This window comes from Callithrix jacchus, chromosome 16 (genome assembly GCF_049354715.1).
Source record: "Callithrix jacchus isolate 240 chromosome 16, calJac240_pri, whole genome shotgun sequence".
Taxonomy (NCBI): domain Eukaryota; kingdom Metazoa; phylum Chordata; class Mammalia; order Primates; family Cebidae; genus Callithrix; species Callithrix jacchus.
This window is the reverse complement of record NC_133517.1, coordinates 72,442,517-72,451,499: the sequence shown is the minus strand read 5'-3', so window position 1 is coordinate 72,451,499 and position 8,983 is coordinate 72,442,517. Positions and strand designations below refer to the sequence as shown.

Genomic DNA, 8,983 nt, shown 5'->3' with positions numbered 1-8,983 from the left:
GGAGGAAGAACCCTAAGCCTCCAGTCATATTGCCAAGATGACCATCTGCTCTGCCCACGTAACTCAAGCTAGAAGGGGAAGGAGCTAGCCATAGCCCCCCCCCACCTCCAGTGACAAGAAATAACCTTGAAGCCTGTTCCCTCTCCCATTCCTTTGCCCTTAGTGACCCCTCAGGTCTGCCCTCTCACACTGACTAAAGCAATGTAGTCATTGTTTTAGTCAATGTGAGAGGTAGGAAAGTTCTTCTTCAGAGTTTATACCTTAGACTGCATTATAAGGAGTTATATCTCTTGCTCTATGGCCACTATCCGCTATTAGCATAAACATATACCCATGTATATATATTCTCTAAATCAGCTATGTCTTAAATCAGCTACTTTGACTCGCTCCAGCATGTCTGAACAGGACTGGGCAAGCTCCAAACCCTGGTGCATGCCATTCCTTATTTAGAAACCCTCCTGACCTTCTCCTGACTAGCTTTCTCTTATTCCTTGTCTTCCTTCTCCTCTTATTTCCCCTTATCTATTCAGGAAATTTCCAAGTTTTTAGCCAATCAGATCAAGCATAGAATGTGAGGTCCCGTTCCAGCCAATGGAAACTGGACACAGCAGTAGGGCGATTGCATCAGGTCATGGAAGTTAATAAATGTCCCTGTCTCCTTTGTTCAGGTGTGCTCTTGTAGCAAGACTGCCAGTGAGTTGCACCCTTCCTGAAGGAAGTAAACTAGCCTTGCTGAGTGATTCATTGTCTTGGTGTGGATTCTTCCCCACGTCATAAACCCATTTCAAACAGTCAATTTACTCCTTCCCTTTCCAAGACAAACACAGGAGAAAATCTAGCTGCAGGGCTAGGCAAAGGGTTCTTACACTTGACATCAAAAGCACAATCCATAAAAGGTGAAATCGATCAATTGGACCTCATCAAAATTAAAAGCTTTTGCTCAGGAAGAGGCCCTATCAAGATGAAAAGGCAAGTGAGTCACAGACTGAGAGAAAATATTTGCAAGTCACACATCTGACTAAGGACTTGTGTCTAGAATACATAAAAAAAAAAAAAAAAATTCCCAAAGTGAACAGTGAAAAAACTGTTAGAAAGCAAAACACAAAACATAGAAAATGAGCAAAAGAGTGCCAGGCGAGTGCTGCGGACTGGGCTGCCACGGTCCAGCATGAAGGCCTGGGGTCTGGCTGCTGCCTGCTCCTAGCTGCAGCCCCATGAATGCCTGCAGAGCTTGCCTGGCCTTGGCATCGGATCTGACCTGTGTGGGCTCCAACGTGGCAGGTGAAATGCACCGGTTTAGAATTTCTCGTCTCTCAAGGCACTTTAGCCTGTGTAGCCCCAGTATTTACTGTAACAAACTATGACAAACAGGGAAATGTTACCCTTTTTGAGAGGAAGAAAAGTGACTTATACCAAGAGTTAGGTCTTTAGGTCAGAGATTTGAGACTTCAGGACGTCATTGACTATCACCATCAGAAACAAGAGGTTCATTATGAGAATGGAGGATTTGAAAGCTGTGATAACTTCAGCATGTCTCCTGATATTAGATTATTGTCATTTCAACTTAGAGCAATGGCTGTTCTGGGAACTCCCTTCACAGTTGTCAGAGAGGGTCAACTAGTTACATAACCCTTTATCTTTTGAGTTTAGAGCTATGGAAGCACCCCTGCAATACTGGATCAACACCCTATAGCGGAAACGTAGAGTTTTGCAGTCATTTGACAACAGATAACAGAAAACTGTGTATTTTACCTCAGAATGACAAAAATCTATCAGAGTTAGAAACCGATATTAAAATGTTCAAAGAGTCAATTTTGGAGATCTTGGATGAGGAAGAGTTACTAAATAGCTCTATCAAAATGGAGCACCCGGAAGTCTTTGAAAAGAGCAGTACTGGGATTGATCATGCAGAAGAAACGGACTTGCTATTGGAAAACTACTACTTATTGGCTGACAATCTCTCCAATGCAGTTTTGGAGCTTAGGGTACTAACTGATGATTCACAAAGTATTATTTTTATCAATCTGGACAGCCACGGTAATGTGATCATGAGGTTGAATCTACAGCTGACCATGGGAACCTCCTTTCTTTTGCTCTTTGGACTAATAGGAGTCACTTTTGGAATGAATTTGGAATCTTCCTTGAAAAGGATCATAGACTGTTTTGTCTGATTACAGGAGTTATGTTTATGGGACGTGGCCTTATCTGGAGGCACCTGCTTTCATTCCTTGGACAACAGCTAGAAGTTCCATTGCCTCCCACCAAAGTTCCTTTGCTGCAAAAGACTCTTCTGGCAGATAGAAGCATGGAATCGAAAAAACAGCCTCAGACTGGATGGACTTGGATCAGGCGGAAGCATCTTCACAAACCATTAGGAAGAACCCCATGAACACTGACGTGTTGTTATGGTAGTTACAGGAAACTTCTGATTCTCTTTTATTATTTTCTTGGTTAGCGTCAGACACTTGAAAAAAAAATAATGTCTGATGACAAAAATACTTTGGCAGTCACAATATTAGAACTTGATTGCATTTCCAGAATTCTGAGTTAAAGAAACAAAGTGCTTTGTAAAAGGCCAAAATTCTATTTTCTACAAACTTTAAATGCTGTTTCTGAAGACATAGGGTGAGCCTACACAAGAACAGACAGTGGTATAGATTTTATTTAATTTACACACCAAGAAAAGTGCGATTTTGTGCTGCATGAAGCCTCAGAACTTGACAAAACCACAGGTAGCCATAGTTCTTTGTCAGTATAGGAAATTACTTTCATGTGAATTTCCTGATTCTCAGGTTAACTGAAAAGCTAGCATTCTATGTATCAACCTTAAAACTCCGGAAGTTTGTGATTTAAAAACCAAACTTTGACATAACCTTATTTTCTTGTATTTGCACCCCTATTTAATATAAGGTGAATAAAAAGAAATGATAATTAAAAAAAGAAAATGAGCAGAAGACAGGAGCAAACATTTCACTGCAGAAGATGTACAGATGGTAAATATGCACATAAAAGGATGTTTAACATCATTACATTAGAATACAATTGAAAACCACAAAGAGATATCCTGTACCATATACAGTGTGGTAAGATATAATCATTGGGGAAAATGAGTGAAAGTTACACAGGTTCTCTCCGCACTATTTCTTATAATTATACATGGGTCTATAATTACCTTCAAATAAATAGTATCTTTTTTTTTTTTTTTTTTGAGACGGAGTTTCTCTCTTGTTACCCAGGCTGGAGTGCAATGGTGCGATCTCGGCTCACCCGCAACCTCCGCCTCCTGGGTTCAGGCAATTCTCCTGCCTCAGCCTCCCGAGTAGCTGGGATTACAGGCACGCACCACCATGCCCGGCTAATTTTTTGTATTTTTAGTAGAGACGGGGTTTCACCATGTTGACCAGGATGGTCTCGATCTCTTGACCTCGTGATCCACCCGCTTCGGCCTCCCAAAGTGCTGGGATTACAGGTGTGAGCCACCGCGCCCAGTCCATAAATAGTATCTTTTTAATAAATTAAGTAAATAAATAATGTCACAGCCTGCTCCAAATTTCCAAGATTTTCCCATCACACTTGACAAAGAGGGAAATGTTACCCTTTTTAAAAGGAAGAAAACTGACTTATACCAAAAGTTAGCTCTTCAAGCAGAGATTTGAAGCATGTCTTCAAGTTACTTCTTCAAGCACGTATCACTTCAGAGTGTCTCCTGATATTGTCATTTCAACTTAGAGCAGTGGCTGTTCTGGGAACTCCCTTCACAGTTGTCTGGAGAGGGTCAACTTGTTACATACCCTTTATCTTTTGAGTTTAGAGCTATGGAAGCACCCTGCAATACTGGATCAACACCCTTTGGTGGAAACGTAGCATTTCCACTAAATCCCAACTACTGATATGTCTTACAAGTCCAGCAGGCTATGGCCTCTGCCTCTAATTTCATCGCAGATGACTCTCCTCTACACATACTCCTTTCTCAGAACACTGGCTTTCTTGTGATTTCTTGAATATCCCACCTTATTCCTGCCTGATCAGGCCCTTTGAATTTTAAGTTCTTCTACTGGGAACCCTCTTTTCCCAGGTCTTTGCATGGTTTTCCTTCATCACTCTGGTCTTTGTATATCTGTATATTGCCTGCCTCCCTAAGTGGACTGTAGGCTCGCTCACTGTGGGTGGGGTATTTGCCTACACGGTTCACCATTGCATCCGTCATGTGTGACATGTGGTAAGTGCTCAATAAATGGTGTTGAATGAATGAATGAATGCATGAATGTTAAAATGGCAGGTTGATTTAGGTCGGTGTTTGCTTTGCCACATTCCTCTGTGCTGAGCCCTCTTTATGCTCCTTACAAAACAGATCTGCTTAGGCATGGGGAAATAGTTTCAGAGATAGAAAGATCTAGGTCTGAGTCCCACTCTTAACAGTCTTCTGCCCATTATCCATTTGAGCAAATCACAGCAACTTTTTGAGCTCTGTTTTCTCATCTGAAATATGGGTCCCCCTAAGGAGTCTGGGGATATTAAGGTATCAATATCTCTCCCCTAGACCTGCTCCTCTTCCTGGTTATTCCCATTTCAACTCATGGTGCCTCCAGCCACCCACACAGCCAAGCCAAGAACCTGAATGAATCAGCCTCAGTGCTTTCCTTCTTCACTCACCCCACACCCAAGCAATTGCCGAGTCTTGACTAGTCTACTCCTAAATCTCTCCCATCTATCTCTTCCACCTCTCTCTGTCTTCCCTGCTCATCATCTCTTGCCTAAACATTGCAATCCTCCCTAATTGGTCTTTCCCATTCATCATCCATACCGCTGATGGAATAATCTATTATGCAAATCTGATTATATCAGTGCCTTGCCTAAAACCCTTAAATCGTTCTCCATTGGTTTCTAGATATAAAGCAAATTCCTTCCCTTGGCACTGATCTGGCTCCGACCCATCTCTTAATCCCTTTATTCGCCCCTCCCTAATACTTCTCATTAGACGAGCAAGCCATATGCTGGAGCAAGCCGTCCTCAGCCACACCCCCTGACTTTGTACATGTTGTTCCATCTGTCTGGATGCCCCTCCTCACTGCCTGGCATCTCTAAGACTTCCAGAGTTCAGCTTAGCATCACCTGGTGGGTATCCCTAACTAGCCAGTCTATTTGGTGCTTCTCTCTGTACTTCCATGATAACTCAGGTCCAAGTCTATCACAGCACACAACAGAGCTCAGCACATAGTAGGCACTTAAACAGTCAGCAAATCGATAATTTGGGCTAGGCATTAGTAAGAGTGTTAAACCTACAAATCCTTGTACATGCTGCAATGAGTTGTGAAGGGATGGGGTTTTTTCTTCTTTGCTCTAGCACTAAACGAAGATTCTAATTATAATCCTTTGCTGATAATCTGGCTTCAGCCCTGCCCAAGGGCAAAAAAAAAAAAAAATGGACAAGATGATCTTGGAAATCCCCCAGCTTCAAAGTTCTTCCAGCTCAGTATGTGATCTTAGCTAATGAATGAAGTCTGAACTCAAAGAGATGAGGGTTTGAATCCCGGCTCTGCCACTTTGAGCCTTAAGCTCTGTCAGGAAAATAATGAACCTCCACAAAAGGTTGTCCTGAGGATTCAATCAAATCATGCAGGAAAAGCACTCTGAATGGTGCGTGGCAGTGATAGTAAGTGCTCAGTGAGTATTTGTATATCTCCATCTAGTGGTCTTGGCACAAGAAAGGAAGGTGAAAGAAGAAAATAAATAACAGGAGTCAAGAGGCACCCCAGAATCAAGGATGGACAGGGAGGGGCGGTGAGCTGAGCTTGGCTGAAAGAGCTGTAGCTCCTTCAATGTAGGGAAAATAAAGTGGATATAGACAGAGAGCTTGTGGGGAATGGGCATCGCCCTTTACAGACAATTAGGGAAGCTAAGGTTTAGGTCAAGATCATGAGGATGTAAGGGGAATATCCACCTGGGTGGATATTCTGGCGGATATTCCCAGCCTGCGAAAGGGTCATTATGCAGCCTGGCATTTTCTAGTTAGAGAAAGTAGATGCTTAGGCTTCTCTGCCAGCCCCTGGCATTCTAGCTGAAGGCCATTTTGGTGCCTTCACTCTACCAATGTGTGACAAGCACCTAGTCAACGCCAAGTAGGGCTGTGCCAAAGGGTGAGCCCCAGGGTGAGGGCTGCAAATGAAACCCAAATGATAACCTGGTTGGTGTTCAGCAAAGAGCACTAACTTCAGGGTCCTAGTGAAAAACCATCTGGGCCCAAGAAAATCAAAGAGACCAACTTGAACTGTTGTCAATAAAGATACAACTCATTGCACAATTCCCTTCCTGCATGCCCTATGACCTACTGTGAGGGGGGTCCTTCCCTGTGAACCTGGTAGCCCAGGTGGAGATGAGTTGGGTGGGCGTGGAAGTGGGGGTGTGGCAAGAGCTGCTTCAAGGCGGTCTGAACGCCCCTCCAGCCTGCTGTCCTCCTTCAGCTGTGTCAGGCATGAAGCTTTTCTGAGTCCATGGGCTGGAAAGATGTGGGAGATAAATGAGGGAGAGACAGGGAGCAGACAGTAAGCACCCAGAGCCTCAGCCTGAGATGGTTGGGCCTTCAATTATGATTTAATATTAGTGCTCCTTTTTGTGGCTTCTTCTGCATCTGTATCCCTAAGGAAATGAAAGCACTTCCTAGCATCCTCCCCTAGTACCCATCGCCAAATAAGCCGAGTGGAGGAGCAAGTCATTCTTTGATTCCAAAGGAAGAAGGAGGAAGCCAGGAGGATAAGGCCAACTTGCCTACACAGTGAATTAAGGAGGGAGGCAGGTGGCGGACCACCAAGTACGAGTGGGGAGGGGCCTCTGGAGATGGCCTGGAAACTGAGCCCGGCAGAGCGGCCTGAGAAGGGGCATGAGGGCTGCACTCCTGCTCTGCAAGCTGCAAGGCATTCACGAAGAGCCACTGGAATCTGATACTATCCTCTGCACAGTGGACCAGCCCTAGTCTCACCAGCCCCTTTGGGAATCTGAGGAATTGCGAACCCAAAGGGTAGCAGATGGCTCTTCCCACCTTTCCCGTGCTCTCTGTGGTCCCAGAGAAGCTGCTCCCCAGGCTCTGAGGGTCTCTGTTCGCCAAGCCATACTACAATCCAAAGGCATCAGTCAGTCACCAAGACACTCCTTTGTACACTAAGGGACATTCACGTCACACCCAATTATTATCACCCTCTCCAGGTGGCATGAAGAAATCAGGCCACAAACACCCACAGAGCACTAGCACACCAAGAAGAACAAGATCTGGTTCCTGGCCTCACCCATGGTGACAAACTAGGTCATAATGTGGGGTTCTGGCCACAGAAAAGCCCAAGGAAGGAAGAGGTCAGTACTCCAAGGGGCGGAGGTGGGAGGCAATCAGAAAAGGCTTCATGGAAGAAGTGACTTTTCAGCTGAAACTTGGGAGATAGTCTGCCAGACAGATTGCAATGGGAAGGCATCTTGGGGAAAGAAACAACTTGAACAAGGGCAGCAGAATGACATGAACACCGTGAGTCTTTACTGGGCTCAAGACTAGGGTTCAGGATGGAGCACAAAGAGGCAGAGCCTGGGTCACAAAGGACCCTGTGACCAAACCAAAGGTGTGCATTTTCCCCCAAAAGTCAAGATTTGGGGTCATTGAAGAGTAACATTTGACTAGACATTCCATTTTAATGGCTATGGGATCCCAGTCATGAAACCACTCTGGGCCTCAGTTTCCATATCTGTTAAATGGGAATAGTGAGAATATGTTTTTATAGGGTGCTTAGGGAGCATTTAAAGGATATTATATACATGTAAGGAACTCAGCATATAGACTAACACATAGTAAATGCTCCACAAGTCATAGCTGTAATAACAATAATAAATCATTAGCACTGGTACATTTTAGAAAGCTCACTCTAGTTTCTAGGTGGAGAATAAAGAAGAGAACAAGGATGAACCCAAAGGGACCATGTAGGAGGCTATTGCTCCAGTCCAGGCATCAAGTGATCATGGTCTCATGGAGGCCCCTCCTTGGGGAGGGTTGCATCAGGAGATACTGAGAACAGAGAATCATCTGGAATGTGTGGCTCTTGGGAAATGGGGGTGGTGAGGGAGAAGGAAAATGTGGATTTGCCTGCTAGTCACTGAGATGGGAATGACAGACTGTGGGAGATCAGAAAGGGGAATGATTCCATGGTTATTGACATTTCAAGTTGGAAAATGTCAACCGTCCAGGAGGAAGCAGTGAGGGGTTCATGGCTAGAGAAGTTGGTAGGGAGAAGTGACAGGCAGCAGCACAGAGCTGGCAGCAAACGCCATGGCTCAGGGGCAGTGTGTAGCCTTGAAGACAGGAAGAATAGAACAGATATGGTTTGGCTGTGTCCCCACCCAAATCTCATCTTGAATTGTAGCTCCCACAGTTCTCATGTGTTGTGGGAGGGACCCAGAAGGAGGCAACTGAATCATGGGAGCAGTTCTTTCCCATGCTGCTCTTGTGATAGTAAATAAGTCTAACAAAATCTGATGCTTTTATAAAGAACAGTTTCCATGTACAAGCTCTCTCTTGCCTGCTGCCATGTAAGAGGTGCCTTTTGCCTTCTGCCAGGATTGTGAGGCCTCCCCAGCCATGTGGAATGGTGAGTCCATTAAACCTCTTTTTCTTTATAAATTATCCCCTCTCGAGTGTGTCTTTATCAGCAGTGTGAGAACAGACTAATACAAGAACCCTGTCAAAATATCTGAGAGGGCAGGCTGAGGCCTCCTCTCACCCCACAACCAGAGTAGGAAATGAAGGGAACCTTAAAGTTGTTGGCTATATCCACCATTAAGAATGCCAGGTTTTCCGTAAATTAAACTTCATTTTCTGTGCTCCAAAAGTGGTTGAAGATGAAAGTGAATAATAGACTCTTAATGTGGACAGTTTTCTAAGTGGAAATCTTCATATCTCTGGTGACAGGACTCATTTGAAACATTTGAAATTTGAAACAGGGCATTGTCC

General features: G+C 44.3%; 1 pseudogene; it reads left to right on the top strand.

Annotated features, from left to right (window-relative positions):
- Nucleotides 1–1,214: 1,214 nt before the first annotated feature.
- Nucleotides 1,215–2,375, top strand: LOC100414593 (magnesium transporter MRS2 homolog, mitochondrial pseudogene; annotated as a pseudogene).
- The last annotated feature ends 6,608 nt before the right edge of the window (nucleotides 2,376–8,983 follow it).